Raw genomic sequence first — 18,259 nt, 5'->3', positions numbered from 1 at the left:
CCAATCTGCAATAAAGTAAAATATCAATACGAAACCATGACCCATATGAAAATTAGCTGTTAGAGAAAATTCTTTACATCTTCATAGAATCATGTAAGAGAACCACCACTCACAACCCCACCTGATGTGGGGAGTACTGAAAACAAGAGGCCTGTATTCATTCCTCGAAGAGATGTGAACTCTATCTGTAATATCTGCAGAAAGCTCAGCTCTCAGAGTAAAAGTTTTAGATGCTCATCTTCCTGTGTGATTGACAGGAAAATGTTTAGCTACTGCCTGCGCCAGAGAGGGGAAATGAACTTGCAGGCTTGTGTGAAAACAACAAAATGCTGTTTTTCTAGACCTGTTGATTAAGAACACACTGTCCTAAGTGCAGTCAAGGGAAACGTTCCTTCCTGGTTCCCAGCTCTCAGAAGAGGAAAGAACAGCTCGGCCGGCTTCGCCTCCAGTGAACAAAAACTGGGGGTCACCTCCATGTGCAGACAAGGCTTCCAAGGTCACTGTCACTCTGACAGCTTGGAGTAATGAAGGCCTCAGAGACTTGGGAAGACAAAGGGTTGTCAAGATATGTTGACCATGTCACTGCATATATTTCACAGAGCACACAGGTTTTGTAAAGAGAAAGAAAGACAGCCAAGAAAGCTGAGTAACTTACACTGAGGCTATATGCTCTTTTGTAGCTACACATCATCTCAAGTTCCTGGGAAACCAGGAGTATGTTGTATCTGCTTTGATTAGAGAGAAGATTCTGAATAAATGGCCTATATAAATGGTGACCATATTTCCTGTCTGAATATTGGGACATAATCTGATAAGTATAAACGCACATCTGGAATCCACTTGGCAGAATATCTGAAACCAGTAAGACTCACAAAATCCAAGGTGTGTCACCACCCCACCTACCTAGCAAGATTCCCAGGCCCCGCCCCTGGAGAGCTGCGTCTGCAAATCTGGGTGGTGCAGGGAACCCTCATTTTAACAAGCACCTCGAGGGTATTCTTATGCTCAGGCAAGTCTGGGGAACACTGGGTTGGATAAATGATAGTCTCTAACACTTAATTCTCTTTAAGATACTTCTACCTCTAAACTCCACTTAGCAATCCCATCAATTAGGTTAACTCTTAAATGCTAACAATAATGTGTATTTGTCTTCTCCTAACCCCTCAGATAATAATTTCGGTAACACCCATTTACAGAAAGAGGTTAAGTAACTTGTGCAAGGTTACACAACTAGCAAGTGACGGGTGACTCAAATAGAGGTGTGACTCTGACAGCTATATTCATAACCATTATATATATATATATATATGTGTGTGTGTGTGTGTGTGTGTGTGTGTATATGTATATGTATGTATATATATATATATATACACACACACACACATTTTGACAAGTAAGTTCGCGAACTCGCCACTTGCCACCGTGCCCTTATACTGGCAGCACTGTACAGACAGCTTGGTAAGGTTTCATAACCTTGGTATATCAGCGTCTCACAGCTGTGTTCGTGTCGACATATAGCAGTGTCTTGCTGAGTGGCGTTCATTATTGTGTGTTTTTGTGTGCCGTCGCGAGATTGAGCTTGAATTAGAGCAACGAACAACCATTAAATTTCTTGTTTAACTTGGCAAGAGTGGAAGTAATAACAGGGACATGTTAGTCCAAGTTTATGGGGACAATGCCATGAAGAAAACAGCAGTGTACAAATGGATTAAACGTTTTTCTGGGGGGAGAGAACACATCACTGATGAAGTGAGATCAGGGTGATCAGTAACGACCAGAACTGCTGAAAACATTGCAAAAATTTGTTGAATTGTGTGTCAAAATCATCAGCTGACTGTGAGAAGAACAGCAGACCAACTAAACATTGATAGAGAAACAGGAACTTGTGCAAGGGACCTGTTAGTCCAATCCCCGCCAATTTTCTAGCAGCACAGATGGCACCACCCTTTTTCCCAGTTGCTCGGCAATGGACCTGAGCGGGGATGGATCCTTCCTTACCCTCACCATCCCCGCCCAGTCAGGAGTCCTGTGGGCTGCACCTCCTAAATATCCACCTCCACCCCCTACCTGAGCAACAGAAGGCCTTGCCATCATAAACATGAATGACTGCAGGGGCCTCCACACTGGTCTCCCCATATCCTGTATGTTCTCCCTTCCCCAAAGCTATTCCCCACTAAGAAGGTAGAGTGAACTTTTAAGATCACATATGATTACATATGTGAATAGCTCAATGCTTCCCACTGCTCTTCAGAATCAAGTCTGGATCCTCCATGTCCAGGCCACCAGCTGCCCTTGACTACTTCTCTGCATTATTCACACTCCTCGGTCCCAGAACTCATTAGCCTCGAAGCTACCTTGGCCTTCTTTCAGCTTCTCGGGTGGGCCCAGCTCCTTTCTACCAGGGACCTTTGCTCATATGTTCCTTCTGCCTAGAGCGACGCCTTCCCCATGTCCCCTAGCATGCTCTCCCTCTCATCGTCACAACTCAAGCTAAAAGTCACCCCCAGTGACTTTCCTGATATTCCCATCACATGTGACCCTACTTTACACACTTATTATACACTGTACTTATAGCACCATCACAACTATAATTAAATCATTACTTCTGCAATGTAACGTCTGCCCTGCCCCAATAAACTAATCTCCATGACATTAAGGACCACATCAGTAGTTGTACTCATGTTTACATTTCCAGGGCCTTAAAAATAGCAGAATTCAATAAATATTTGGGAAGAGCTTAGCCTTCCTCCTCATGCTTCCCTGTGTTCTCTCTCAAGGAGAAAATATAAGTTGTGTTTTTCCACTGTGTTGTACATGCCTCACAATTTTCTTTTGTAATAACAAAAGTTGGGAACTATGAAAAAGCTATGTTGAAATAACGAAGTCCCCAATTGAGAAATCCCAAGTTGAGCCATTTAGACCATGTGTGTCTTCAGTTTCATTTCATGTTATAGAATCATCTTCTTCAAGGGCAGTCAAGTAATAAGCACAGCTGCCCACTCCTGAGACCCCACAGGTCAGCCAATGACATTCCTCTAGGAACAAATTAACGTGATGTGAAGGAACAGAAAGCAGGAGGGAGAAGAACTTCCTGCTCATCCACAGTTACCAGAACTTTTTTTTTTTTTTTTTTGGTTAAAGCTAACGGGAGGCACTCACTCTGTGACAGGAAGTAAAAGGACGGTGCTAAGACACCCTCGCATACCATGCCGGCTGCCTGTTACTGGAAGCCCCCACGAGCTGCACCTGTGCCAGGTGCCAGATACTTTGCGAAGTGCTTTACGCACACATTACCTCATTTAACTGAACTGAATCTTTAAAGGACACCGTGATCCAAGTGATTTCGTGATCCCCATCTGCTCAAGGAGGAGACAAAGATGAAGTCACCTGCTTAGGCTCACAGACCTAAGAACTGCTGTGACCCAGGAATCAGAAGCAGCTGTCGGTCTCCAAAACCTCTGCAAAGCATGTCAGTTGGGGCCCAGTGTTCCAGTACCAACTATACCAGTACCCAAAGTGCTGGTAACTGAGTATGAATCACTCAGCTGCTCTTGTCCAAGCTCCTGGGCTAAAAGGCCCAGAGGGGAAATAACTGGCACAGGATCACACAGCCTGTTGGTAGCTAGGTCCAGCCAACAGCTCCATCCCTGTCAGGCCGTCCTTCTGACAGATAGCACCTCCCGTCACAGAAGGTCCCCAAAACCCACAGAACAAATGTCCCAAGGCAAGCTTTCCTAAGGAACACTGCAATGTTGTAAAAATCCTAAAGCATCCTTTAGAGTTGAGCACAAGCAAAACAGAAGGACTTTATCACTCCCCTTTCTTGCAGCTGCCACTGGTCTGAATTCACACAAGCAGCCCCTTGTCTCTGCGCTCCCATGTAGCTCTTCTCTAAGCGGCTGAAGCCCAGGAACACCGAGGCCCTGGGCCCAGGCCAGCCGGAGCTGAGCTAAACAGGCTAGAAAGCAGGCAGCTCTGACACTCCGTTATCTAACAACTCCCTCTGAAGGAGCAATAAACACAATCTTGCACGCACAATCACTCTTCTTTCTGTACAAGAGCAAGAAGAATAAGGCCTGAGCATTTGGATGCATCCCAACACCATGAACAGCACCCTCATTTTTATGATCCCTATGACAAATCCTATTACCTACATGCAGGTCAATTTACTGTGGAGTTCAGCCACTTCTTCCTCTTCCCAAATTAGTGAGCTAATGGCCAACAGCCTGACATAATAATACCACTTACCATCACCACCAGGCCTGCCAGGCCAGACTAAGCTGAAAATGTGTGCTTGGTGCTTGGGAGCTCTTTCGGAGAAGCAGCCCTAAATGGTCTCACGCCATCCTCAGGAGCTTCAAACCTCAATACACTAACACCCCAGAGTGGCAACTGCCAGGAGAGCTTCTGTTCTAACCAGGAGCTGCAGGCCAGGGGATCCCCTGGTTACAGTACGCCCCGACTTGGCCTAAGACAGGATGAGGCCCCCTTAACCTCCCACAGTCGATGCCATGAGGGGCGACTTGCAGAGAGGGTGGATTCACCCCACCCAATCAGCCTGGCCACTCAGCCAGAGCCACTAGCCACCTCGGGCTTTAGGCCATGCATAGGTTCCCTGAGGGTGCTATGCGACAGCAGTGCTCTATTTAAAACTATAGTCACTCATACTGTGAGATTTTTTTTAAGTAAAAAAAATCAAATGAGAAGCAAACATTTAAAGAGATGAACAATTTAAGAATATTAAATATTCACCCTTTTGCTGACCACACTTGAGGACTGACATGTAGAGGATTTAACTTTAAGGGGGTCCCCACTGTCCTAGAGGTAGGCAGCATTAAGTAGAATCCTAAAGCTCTGACCTGGGTATGTTACTCAAGTCTCTACTGCTCACTTTCATCATCAACAAACTGGGATTAACAACATCTCTCTTGGTATCACAGTGAAATATCAAAAGGGGAAAAGGAAGGCATCCTCTAACTTAGTGAATGGCACACGCTAAGCCATAAATTAATGCTCACTTCCATCTTCAATGCTTTTAAAGAATTTCCTTTCCTTAATGTCAAGCATTTCATTTTTCCCTTTATTAATTTCTCAAATTCTTCTGTCAAAATTAACAACCCATATATACTCTTATTCCAGCAATTTGGTATATTTTCCCTAAGGACATGTGTGGAAAAGTGTATCAAGACATATGTCGAAGGACGGTCTAAGATGGCAGATTAGGTAAATGCTAAGCCTGCCCCAGGATCACATCAAAATTACAACTAAATTACAGAGCAATCACCCTCAAGAAGCATCTGAACACTAGCTGAACAGAGCCCCTATAACTAAGGATATAAAGAAGAGGTCACATCTAGACTGGTCGGAGGGGCGGAGATGTGAAACAGGCTGACCCCAAACCCACAGGTAGTGGTTGAACTTCGGGAGGGACACCTCGGTGGCGAGGGTGCCCCCTGAAGAAGAAGGAGTCCCAGCCCCACACTGGATTCCCCAACCCAGGGGTCCTGTGCTGAGGAGTCCTCCTAAGATCTGGCAGTGAAACTCAGTGGGGACTTTGTCCATCAGTCCCAGTGAAAATGAAGGTAGCTAGGAACCAGACATCCTCTTAAAGGGCCCACACACAGACTCACTCGCTTGCACTCACCTGGGCTCCAGTGGAAGGACAGCAACTCAAGAGGCACCAGAGACATACTGGGAAAGACTGAGTTGTGTGGCTTCGGAGCAAGGGCTGGAGGAACAGCCCCATTGTCCCTGTGTGGAGCCTGCCTCAAGTGTAGTCTATAGGAGGGCAGCATCTTTCCTGTGTTGAACCCTCCCCCAAAGGGCCAACTCTGAGATGACACTGGTCTGATAAAATCCGTGTGTGTGCACCACACAGATGAGGCCCTGGGTTCCCGCTCCATATAGTTAGTACTGCATCGCCAAGGGCACTCTTCAGCAACTGGGCAGCCAGCCCCGCCCCACAAGCTGCAGAAGGCTTTTATGGCAGCTGATAGCCTATGGAGGGCTGGAGAACCTTCGGTGGTGAACACTCAGCCACGACTTGTGCTGCAGCCTCTCTTGGGCAGCTCTCAGGGATCTGCAGGCCTGAGGAGAGTGGTGGCTGGCTGTGGTGTTCTCAGGGAGTTTTGCAAAGTGGTCATGGCCCCAGCACTAGTACATGTGTGCAACCAAATGTGCATTAACTTTGTAAAAAACAAAGCCCACATCCTGTGACTCCCTGGGGCCCTGCCCCACCCAGCTAGTGCAGCATCACCGGGGAACACTCAGCACCAGGTCAACCAGCCTGGACCGCGCACCGACGGAGGCTCTTTCAACGGCTGAGCCTTATTAGAGTCAGCAGGTGGCAAAAGGCCTAGAGGAGCCCTGAACCTTTGCCTAAGCTGTCCCAAACCCAAAACTGGTGGCAGTTTTAGAACTTGGTATTATCCATTTTTGTTTCATTTGCCTCTTTTTTAGTCATTTTAATCAGTATATAGTGGTATCTCATGTTTTTCTTTTAACTTTTGATTTTGAAATAATTTTAGACTCACATCAAAGTTGAGAAAATACTAGAGAGTTCCTTCACCCAGGATCCCCTTCTTTCTTACATAGCCATAATACAATCATCAAAAGCAGGAACTTGACACTGTACAACACTATTAACTGAACTATAGACCTTGTTCAAATTTCATGAGTTTTTACATGTACTCTCACTCTTGTCTTTTTTTTTTGGATACAGTTCTATAAAATGTCACCACATGTATAGATTCATATAATCACTACTATAATCAAGATATAGATCTGTTCCATCAAAGCACATTATATTTTGAAAAGACCTTTCTGGTTTTACAAACATCATCAGCTGGAAGGACTTTGATAAATGATGACTTTCTGCTGCCCTTTTCTCTTGACCAGTTACAAGTGAGCTATCTATTCTCAGGCTGCTATGTGCAAACCATATTGAAAGAGAAGCTCACTTTTCAGGACAGGTGCCTGTCCCAGTCACTCTTTATTATATGCCAAGCCCAGGGTGAGCATATGGATAAAATGGTTACCAGGGGAGCAATAGTTCCTGCCTGTAAAATAACTTAGAGCAGAGAGATAGTCACATACACACACAACTACAAATTGTGACCAGTACGATCCATAATGAAGAGCAAAAGGTGCACTGAAGCATTAAAACACTCTCTGGTTTTGACTAGGAGGCCCTTGTGACCTGGCCTCATCCTCTGACTCTCAGTATTTGCGGCCTTCTTACAGGAACAGGACGTCCACGTATCTGAGCCACTGAGCATTAAGTATGTAACCAACACGTTCTTAAAGAAGAATACAAGACAGTGCTCGCCCTCCAAGGCTCAGCAGCTTCACCAAGGACTGCTTATCTTTGCCTCAGGTCAAGGCCTGGTCCAAAAGGTATAAATAATTGGCAACTGACCATGTGGTTACCTTAGGGACACACACAGGCCTATATCTGCCCCTAAAATTTCTTTCCAACCACCTGCCACAGTGAGCCAAATTCCACCAACAGAGATCCTTTAGTTACAGAGGTGTCCCTCTGCTTTAGACTAGTCACAATGAAATACCCTCACGAAGGGGGACTAGGTTACTTATCACTGGCTTCCGGTTGATGGCCAACATGATCCTCTCCTCCTGTCTGAGGCCCACATAGACACATCTCTCAGGGCACAGTTGTTCCTCTCCCGTGTCCTCACTCTACCTGTATATGTTATCAATATTAATCTCTAATGCTGTTTGTTTTCACATTTCTCTCCCCATTCTATAATAATAGCCCAACAATCTGATTTATCTCTGTATCTCCTTGTGTCAGCATCCCAGCTCCTATGCACACAGTAGATGGTCAATAATTTTTTTGGGTGAATATTCAAGAAACTGTCACCTTACAATGTGCACAGCAGGGAGTGAACCAAGAAAGGTGGGTCTCTATAGGAAAGACAACAATCTGAGGCATGACGTAGTTGGTCCATTTCAAGAATTGAACCAGAGTATCTAATACAACAGCAGGATGCTTGCTTGGACACCTGAGAGAGGACAGAGGCAGGGCAGAAGGAGATGGTGTTAGGGAGTCAAAAACAAGACTTGCCTGGGGCGGCCGGTTGGCTCAGTTGGTTAGAGCGCGAACTCTGAACAACAGGGTTGCCGGTTCGAGTCCCACGTGGGCCAGCGAGCTGCGCCCTCCACAACTAGATTGAAGACAATGAGCTGCTGATGAGCTTCCAAAGGGGCAGCCGGATGGCTCAGTTGGTTAGAGCACAAGCTCTCAACAACAACGTTGCAGGTTCAATTCCCGCATGGGATGGTGGGCTGTGCACCCTGCAACTAAGATTGAAAACAGCAACTGGACTTGGAGCTGAGCTGTGCCCTCCACAACTAGATTGAAGGACAACGACTTGGAGCTGATTGGTCCTGGAGACACTGTTCTCCAATACTCCCCAATAAAATTTATAAAAAGAAATAATAGTAAAAAATAAAGACTTGCCCATACACGATAAAGCTCAGGATCAGACCAGGTTGGCACCTGCCAGGAAAATGGCATATATGCATTGAGGAGGAGAGGGAGGAATGGGCAAGCACTCTCTCCAGGACTCAGTTTTGAAGGATATTTGCCAAGAGCTGGGCTGAGGGAGGTGAGAAATTAAAAAAGGAGTAAGCAACAGCTGCTGAGGGAGTCAGTTAAGACATCAGTAAAAAATGAGAAAGGAAAAAACAAAAAAACTTCTAGAAAACAGTTAGTTTGTTGTACATGCTTCTGCCTCTTTCCAGAGAGAGACTAATCTTTCCTAAACTGTAACACAAGCTTCTAAACACTCTGGGGTCTTCTGTGCACAGAGCAATGACCTCTGTGAGGCCAGTGAGGGCTGGCTACAACCCTGTAAGGCCTCCTGAGCCAGCTACGAGGAAAGCCACCCAGCCCTCTAAAGAGCTGAAGAAAAATGTAAGATGCTGCTCTTGGCACTGCACTAGTTGAGCTTCTTGCACATAGAAACTGCTTACATTTAGTGATTAGTAAATGTAGAAACTCCAAAATCAAAACACTAATTGTTTTCCAATCTTAAAACAATTGTTTTGCAATTATTTTAAAGTACCAGAAAATTATTCCACCCAAATCTCCAAAACCACTAGCTGTTGCCATGAATGACCACATACATGGCTTTTCACCAAGACTTTTCCTTAACAAGCACCCTGACCTTTGCCACCCCACAGCAGAGCAGGGGTGAAAGTTAAGTCTGTAAAAAGAAGAGGGGAGGAAACCGCAGCTAGCCACACACTGCAGTAGCCACCCTACAGCAACACCTAGCAAAACTCAGGAACAGCTAGTTCGAAAAGCCCCTCGGTGGTGATCTGAAATATATTTAAAAACGAATAGGGACAAGCTTCCATCAGTTTCGCTTACAATTTTTCCATTATGACCATCTAGGGCTAATAAATGTTATTATTATAATGGTAGTTGTAATGGTAGTTGCTAAAAACACTGAGCTCCTCAGATGCAAGGTGCTAAGTATGAGCAGGCCCCCAGCCCACAAGTTCAAGTTATACTAAAGTGCTTCCACTCTCTGTTTGCTTCTTAAAGTATAGTTGACATACAATATTGTATTAGTTACAGGTGCACAACATAGTGTGATTCTCCATTTATACACTTTACGATGTGATCAGCATGGTAACAACCATCTAATAACCATCTGTCACCATACAAAGTTATAATCTTATTGGCTATATTTTAAACTGATAAGTGTCTAAGTTCAAATGCATTATAAAAGTATTACATTTTTACTACCCTCCCGTTTTGACACCACATTTTAAATATTTTTCTTTCATATATCCCCTAACTACTTATTGTAGTTATAATTGATTTTGCTGCTTCTTTCTTTTAACCTTCATACTAGCCTCTTATGTGGCTGACCCACTGCCTGTACTATGTATTTGCCTTTACCAAAAGTTAGATTCACTTTCACATGTTTTCTTCTTATTAGTTCGGTTTCTTTTCAACTTAAAGAAGTTCATTTCACATTTCTTGTAAATCCAATTTAGTGGTGATGAACTCCTTTAGTTTTTGTTTGTCTGGGAAATGCTTTATCTCTCCTTCAATTCTGAATGATAATCTTGCTGGGTAGGATATTTCAGTGTGTAAGTTCTTTCCTTTCAGCACTATAAACATATCCTGCAACTCCCTTCTGGCCAGCAACGTTACTGCTGATAAATTGGCCGATAGACGTACAGTTTCCCTTGTATGTGACTAGGAGTTTTCCTTTTGCTGCCTTCAAGATTCTTTAACTTTCACCATTTTAATTCTATATCTTGGTGTGGATCTCTTTAGGTTCATCTTGTTTGGGACTCTCTGTGCTATCAGGACCAGGATGTCGGTTTTCTTCCCCAGGTTAGAAAGTTTTCAGCCAGTATTTCTTCAAATAAGTTTTCTGCCCTTTGCTGTCTCTCTTCTCCTTGGAGCCCTATAATGTGAATGTTAGTAGGCTTAATGTAGTCCAAGACATCTCTTAAACTAGTCTCACTTTTTAAAATTCATTTTGCTCTTTGCTGTTTTGATTGGGTGAGCTCTACAAATCTGTCTTCCAGGTCACTAATCCATTCTTCTGTATTATCTAATCTGCTATTGATTCCCTCTAGCGTATTTTTCTTTTCAGTTATTGTATTCATAATCTCTGACTGGTTCTTTATTTATTTATTCTCCTTGCTGCAGTTCTCACTGTGTTCCTCTAGTCTTCTCCCAAGTTCAGTGAGCAGCCATATGACCATTAGTTGTAATTCTTTATCTGGCAAATTACTTATTTCCATTTTATTAGGGTTGTTTCCCCTGGGGATTTTTTTTTCTTGCTTTTTCATTTGGAATATATTCCTTTATCTTTTCATTTTGTTTGACTTTTTGTGCTTGTTTCTATGAATCAGACAAAACAGCTACCTCTCCCAATTTTGAAGGAGTGGTGTTGTATAGGAATGACTTCTGTGGAGACTATTCCAGGTGGCTTTGGCAGGCTGGCTGGAGCTGTAGCAGGCACACACAGTGCCAGGGGTGCCCTAGCAGGCCAACTGGCTGAAGCTGGGCAGGCCTAGATGTCCCAGGGTGTGAAGCTCTGAGGTGCCATAACAAGCTGGGCTGGTCAGGGTGGGAGCAAGTATAGGTTAATATATCACGTGCGATATAGGCTACGAGGGCACCTTGGCTAGCTGGCTGGCTGGGACTGTAGTGGGCATGGGTCGAGGTGCTCTGGGGCACACTGTGGCGGCCTTGCAGGAAGGCTAGAGTGCTTGAACCAAGCTCCCACCTGAGCTTCCTGGCTGGAAGGGGAATGTAAACAATGGCGCTCACCAGTGCGTCTGATCCCAGAGAATTCCTGCAGTTTGCCTCCTGTTTGGCAGGTGTCTTGGAGTTAGTAAACAGACTTTTTTTTCACAGTTTAGGTACCCTTTAAATTGCTGTGTTATCACTGTGCCCCAGGCGAGTCTGTGCACAGGCCTCTCAGTGACATCCCTCCCTACTACAGATTGCCGCATTAGGGAGGGATTCCCATGGTTACATCTCCGTCTCTCCTACCCTTTTCTGCGTGGTCCCTCTCTTGCTTCTTGTGCATAAACTGTTCAATCAGCCCCCAGTTCTCCCTCAAGAGGAACTGCTGTACATGTGTGTAATGGGTGTGTCCATGGGAGGAGGTGAGTTCTGGATCTTCCTACGCCACTTTCTCTGACCCAATCCACTCTTTCTATTTTAACCAATGTTTTAACTGAGAAGGACCCTGCTTCCTAATGTAATGCAACACAGTACATTACAAGATAAAACAGAAACTGGCATCCACAAAATGGTGTCTAGTGACCTCTGAGAAAAAGAGCAGAGCGAGTAAAACTGTCCTTTTCACCTCCAGTTCATAGAAGCCACCAGACAGTGGTACAATCATCTGGTCCCCAAGTACCACTCAGTGTGGCTCTGACACAAGTATACCTTCCCCCCACAAGTGCTTGAGGCTCTAAAATTATCTTAATTGCTTCTTCTCCATCCCCCATCCCAAAACAAAACTTCCCCTCCCAGTCAGTTTAGTTAGGAAATGGATAATCTAAGGTGTGAAAGACTCAAAGGCTTCTCCCACACTAGAGGTTGAAAAATAGTTCAAGACCATATACAGGATGTTAAAATATCTCCCAAGTACTCACTCACCCATAAAGTATTGCAATAATTGATGTAAAGATAAGGATGGTGGCCGAACCAGTGGCTCAGGCGGTTAGAGCTCCATGCTCCTAACTCTGAAGGCTGCCGGTTCAATTCCCACATGGGCGAGTGGGCTCTCAACCACAACGTTGCCAGTTCAATTCCTCGAGTCCTGCAAGGGATGGTGGGCTGCGCCCCCTGCAACTAAGATTGAACACAGCACTTTGAGCTGAGCTGCCTCCCGGATGGCTCAGTTGGTTGGAGCGCATCCTCTTAACCACAACGTTGCCAGTTCGATTCCTAGACTCCCGCAAGGGATGGTGGGCAGCGCCCCCTGCAACTAAACTTGAACATGGCACCTTGAGCTGAGCTGCCGCTGAGCTCCCGGATGACTCAGTTGGTTGGAGCGCATCCTCTCAACCATAAGGTTGCCAGTTCGACTCCCGCAAGGGATGGTGGGCTGTGCCCCCTGCAACTAGTAACAGCAACGGGACCTGGAGCTGAGCTGCGCCCTTCACAACTAAGACTGAAAGGACAACTTGAAGCTGAATGGCACCCTCCAAAACTAAGACTGAAAGGCCAACAATTTGACTTGGAAAAAAGTCCTGGAAGTATACACTGTTCCCCAATAAAGTCCTATTCCCCTTCCCCAATAAAAATAAAAAATAAAAAATAAATAAAAAAAAAGTAAGATGTCTTTCTTAAAAAAAAAAAAAAAGATAAGGATGGCACTAAAAAAATGCATTAAAAACATAGTCATCAATTAATTAAGTCATCAATCAATTAAGCTTTATATGAACCTCAAATTAAGCCACTTAAGTCCAAACTGTTTTATTGTATTTACATACATTTTTAAAAAATATAAGCTATTTAGCACAAATAATCCTAACTGCTGTTTCACATCAGAAACTGGAACTGGGTTATTCTTCAGTGACAGAATGCTGCAAGGGAGCAGTAGGAACTCTTTACAAAATGGCCCAGAGGAAATGTCATACCCTTTGCATTTTCAAACTCATGAAAATAACTGTGAATCAAAGCTGAGTCTCAAATCTCTTTCAATTCCAACTTTCCTCTTACCCAAGGAAAGGAAGCATATGTTAAGTTCAAAAGACCCAAACAAGATATCAAAAAGCGGCCTATGAGCACTAAACAATAGGTAGTTATATAATTTAACTACAAATGCAAAAATATGCAATTCCCTGCAATTATACCTCTGACTACAGGCCATTGTGTTCTGTCATAAGTATTTTTAAATGATGCCGTCTAAGCAAAATGCCTATTTTTCCTAGCTAACGTAAGGACAAGGAAAAGAGAAACCAAAATTTTAGTGATTATCTACTTACCATGGGTATCAAACTTGGATACAATAAGCATTTGAGATTGCTAATTGTACTGTAATATCCATTCTCCCTTTCTTCCTTAATAACAGAACCCCCACTTTTTAAACTGGCACCCAGAATAACAGCTGCAACTCTCAAGATACTTTTGCAGCTAGGTGTGACCATGTGGCTATGTTCGAGCCGAGAAGTTCTCAAAGCAGGAATCCCTAACACCCTTTTAGGTAGTCCATGAAGCCAAAACCATTTTCATAATAATACTGAGATGATATTTGCCTTTTAATTCTCATTCTCTTGTGAGTATACAGGGCAGTCTTTCAGAGGCTACATGCACATGATGCCACAACAGACTGAATGCAGGAGTCAATTTGAGAATCCACCTGTCTTCTATTAACCCAGACATTAAAGAGAGTTACAAAAATGTCTAGCAGTGGTAGTCTTCTCATTAATAGTTGGGAAATAGTTATTTCCCCCCAAAAGTAATTTATGATAAGTAATGCTTTATTATTATTTTTATATGAATTACTGTGTTTTTTTTTAATTTCTCACTTTTAATTTCTAACACAGAAAATGTTTGCATTACTTTCCCATTGAGGCAGGTTAGTTAGTACGAAATCAGGCAGTTAGAAATTCCTTCGTAGACTGAGCAAGAATAGAACTGTACCAGGACAACCGGACCAGGGCAAAAATAGCATCAATCATGCTCTGGGGCAACTGAGTTATTTCAAAGGTCTCCCCCAGGCTGAGCAGTAGAGGGAGTCTGGGAAACATTGTATCCATAGGCACCCACATCCCAACATTCCCCTCCCGGGTAGAAATAAAGGTACATAAACACAAGCATTTTGCCTTAGTTAGTGGGCATCCCAGTTTCGGATACTCCCTCCCACTCCGGAGCTATAGCTGTTTGCCTGCTGTGATAAACTATCTTCCTGTGCAACTCTTTGCCTCTCCCTGGTCTGTGTATCCATTCTTCAGCTCCAGGAGACTACGAACCTGGCATACATTAAGAAACATCCTACATCACAGACATCCTACATCACTATTGCTGCTGTAACAAATTACGACAAACATGGTGGCTTAAAATAACATGAACTACTGATCTGGAGGTCAGAAGTCTGAAAATGGTTCCTATGGAGCTAAAACGAAGGTGTTGGCAGGACTGAATGCCTCCTGGAGCTAGGGGAGATTGTGTCCCTCGCCTTTGCCAGCTTCTGTAGGCTGCCTGTACTCCTTGGCTCAAGGTGTCCCTTTCAGCAATCGCATCGCTTCAACCTCTGCTTCCATCCTCGTAATTCCTTCTCTGACTCTGAGGCCCCTGCCTCCCTCTTATTAAGGTATTTTTTACTGTACTGACCCCATCTGGATAATCCAGGATAATCTCCACCATCTCAAGATCCTTAATATAATCACATCCATAGTCTGTTTTGCCATAGAAAGTAACATATTCACAAATTCTGGGGGTTGGGGGGCCATTCCTCTGCCTACACAAATTGCTAACCATAACCCATGTAAGGAAAGCTCTTCGGGTCCTCAGTAACTTTTCAGAGAAACATTACTCTACCATATGAACAGAGTAAGGTAGTTATTAGGTGGGAAAGCTCAGAAAAGCCAAAGTGATACAGACTGAGAAGAACTTGAACTTGAAGCCATGTCATCTGGCTGCTGATGAACCTCGTACGGCTGCAAGCCTTGCTGCCAACTCCCAAACACCCTGACCGAGGCAAAGGCAAACAAAAATCATTCTGTGGGCACTTTGCAGGCATCAAATAGAGGATATGACAAGAAGCCTGCAGAGGTGAATCCGGTGAGCAGGAGGGGGGACACGTTGGACAAGAAGGTGTCTGAAATAATCTTACTTTTCAAAACCTTATTTAGAAACATACAAATTCATTACCTCGTGAAAAAGGAGGAAAATATCATAAACGGCCAGGTGTTCCAGTACCAAGTCAGAGAGAGGTAAGTGACCGCTCTTGGTCTGGAGGAGCATGGCTGGAACAAAAGCCCAGGAGGCTCGGGGGGCACGTGCAGGAACGCAGCGCTCTGAGTCAGACCATGGGGCCTGGTGACCAAACTCAGATTTATGGTCACTCGTCTTGACAATGACTGTCAAGCCCCGGTTTTTAACACTCTAACTGAAAAGGACGTCTGAAAGATTGCATTCTTAGGCTGTCTCTCTGCATTATTTCGACATGACAAGAGCCACAATTTTGTAGCAGAAAAGAAACTGCACTCAGGTGAACTATGTTAAAATCATGCTCATGATCCAAATCATAACTTTCAAAGAGACATATATTTACAGTAAAAGAGGGGAAATGGGAGGCCCAAATGGCCAGTTACTGCTCTACCAAATGAATTGCCAGGCCCAGGCCAACAGAAGTGGGAGCCGTGGCAGTTAAGATTCCTTTCCCTACATTGTGCATTTGGGAATGATGGCTCCCCAGCCCACAAGGCCGGGCAGGGCTTCCTTGGGAAGCACTGGCCATTCCTGAGACGTTTCTCCAGTTCGATTTCATCTCTTTCCCAGTTCTCCCGGGGAAGCTTCTGGAGTGTTCAGCTAACCAAACCAAACACCTGCAGGAATGTGGGAACTGACAGCCAACAATAACCCAAGACTATGAAGTAATTACTTGTTAGAACTTGCTATCCAAGGGAGAAAAAGCCACAGAATTTCCTGGTATTTATACTTTCCACGTGAAAGTATGGGGGTCACAAAAACAGGCAGTCCGTCCAGGAATCTCTAGCCACAGAGCTCAGCGTTTCCTAGGACTGTTTTCAGGGCCCGCCTTTCCGATGACGGCACTCACATTACAAGAATGCTACCTGTAACCTACAAAGTGTAAAGAGTTTGCGGATGAGAAACACGTCTGACATATCGCTGTCATCATAAAGTCCTAATCCACACATAGCTGCCAGATCTGTGTAGCCTCTGAAAAGGTAAGGTTGCCTACAGGTGATTATTCTCCTGCAGGATGAAGAAACTAGGAAATCAGCAACCTCAGTTGACATCCATTTTGAAATAAAATTTTTTTCATGCGCCAAAGCCAAAGTCCACTTAACATTTTATAGCTCACAAACTTCATGCTGCTTTCTAGGCCTATTTAGGGGAATGGAGAATGGGAGGTTTACAGAGATGATGCCTCTAATTCACAAGAGCAAACGTGAATTTTCAGTACTCCATGTGCCGCAGGCACAGATCCACACCCGAATCGTTTAGACCTAGTGCACTGGATAGAAAGAAAAATGACATTTTAAAGGAAAATAGATTGGAAGGTATAAAGAAGGGGTGCTGAGTACGAACTCTGTTCTTAGGAGTTATTCCAAAAGTAGTGATTCCAACTTCCAAGGACGGAAATATTCAAGAGATTAACTAGGAAAAAGGAACAGAAGGCAAACGTGTAAGGATATAGAGTCACGTGCATACAGATGTGGTTAAGCTAGCTTTCAAAGAAACCACTGCTTCAGTATTTTCCTACCCCTAGGTAAAATAAATTAATTTATCATGTAAACTTTAAAAGGTTTAAGAACATTGATAAAGGGCATGTACAGAAAAAATTCACTTTAAAATATCGCTTGAACACTACTAATTTAGGAATTGTGGTGGGCTAGAGATTTGCAGGACCCTTCAGTTATACTATAATTAGATTCGGGATAAAACACAATTTTATTTAATATTAAAAATTAATTTACTACCATAGCATGCAACAAATGAAGTTTAACAACATAACTGAATGAAAAAAATGGAAGTTGTAGAATACATAGTAATTATGTGCCAGAATGGAAATTAACTACCGACACTAAGAACTGTTTAACTACCAACACTAACAGCTGTTTAGTTCAGCTGATCTTTACTTTTGGCACAAGATTTCCTCAATGAAGGAAGCAATGTCCTGGTCCCAGTTCTAGAGCAAGCTCTTCATCTCAACTCAAATTGACACATTGAGCCGTACTGGCCAAAACTGCAACTCGGAGAAGAGAGCAGATCTGGTAACCGTCAACTTCCAGGATAAAGAGCCTCAATCCAAAGCAATTCCAGATTAAAGGAAAAAGCCTGGCCCCAAATGACTCTCCCAGGCCGCCCTAGAACCTTTCTTAATAATTTCTTCTATAAACATGCAATTATTGTTAATAGTTTGGGTTAAAGATGAAAAATGGTTTAGACTAAGGTAGAGGTTTGCCTCAATTCAGGTAGCCCTTTTTCCTTTTAAATGTCAATTTTAAATGTTAGCCTTTTAAATGCCCTGGTTTATGTGACTGTAGATCCTGCAGTGCCCTTTTCTGTCACTTCCAGGGACTCAGGCAGACATCACTTCCTGTGCCCTTTGTTATACACACGTCTACCACCGTGGCCCATGCTGCCTTCCTCTCCCACCAGGAAGCTGGCTTCTTCAATCCTTTTTCTTTCCTTCACCTGACCGTGCTGGCCGTTCCTTGGCTGAATTTGACGTGGGGCACCTCCAAGGCCCGGAACGTCCCTCCATCCATCAGAGCCTCACACACAGTCTCAGAGCAAAGCAAAAGCTGTTCTGAGGAACTTCAGATCCATGAGATGTTTGGGAATGGATAAAACGCAGAGATTGACTTACACGTGTTGTCTTTCATACACCCTCTGCTACGCTCCTACGTCACTGTGCTTGAAATCCACAACGCCTTCAGTCACTGAAGCTTTGCCTGGAACGATAAAGGCAGGAAATGAGAGAAGAGGCAACCAGAAGGAACCACAGGGTCTGCTGGGGAAAGAAACTCTCTTCTAGAATTAATCTTGACATTG

The 18,259-nt window shown here is 43.9% G+C and overlaps 1 protein-coding gene across 12 annotated transcripts in view; it reads right to left on the bottom strand.

Moving 5' to 3' along the window:
• SGMS1 (sphingomyelin synthase 1) overlaps positions 1–18,259 on the bottom strand; it is a 253,582-nt gene that overhangs the window by 150,457 nt on the left and 84,866 nt on the right. For 10 of the 12 annotated variants that reach the window (XM_019738682.3, XM_088791977.1, XM_074339421.2 and 7 more), the window contains one exon: positions 18,075–18,159. The exons of 1 other annotated variant lie outside the window; for it this stretch is intronic. The gene's annotated coding sequence lies outside the window, so the exon portion shown is untranslated. Of the gene's footprint in view, positions 1–5,644; positions 5,664–18,074; positions 18,160–18,259 lie in introns of those variants that run through there. One more of the 12 variants, XM_074339424.2, reaches the window with a different exon arrangement.

The sequence above is a fragment of the Rhinolophus sinicus genome, chromosome 15, assembly GCF_057876585.1.
Source record: "Rhinolophus sinicus isolate RSI-liver-muscle chromosome 15, RSI-T2T, whole genome shotgun sequence".
In the NCBI taxonomy this organism is placed as follows: Eukaryota; Metazoa; Chordata; class Mammalia; order Chiroptera; family Rhinolophidae; genus Rhinolophus; species Rhinolophus sinicus.
Note: the sequence above shows the minus strand (reverse complement) of the source record. Positions and strands in the feature narration are given on the sequence as shown.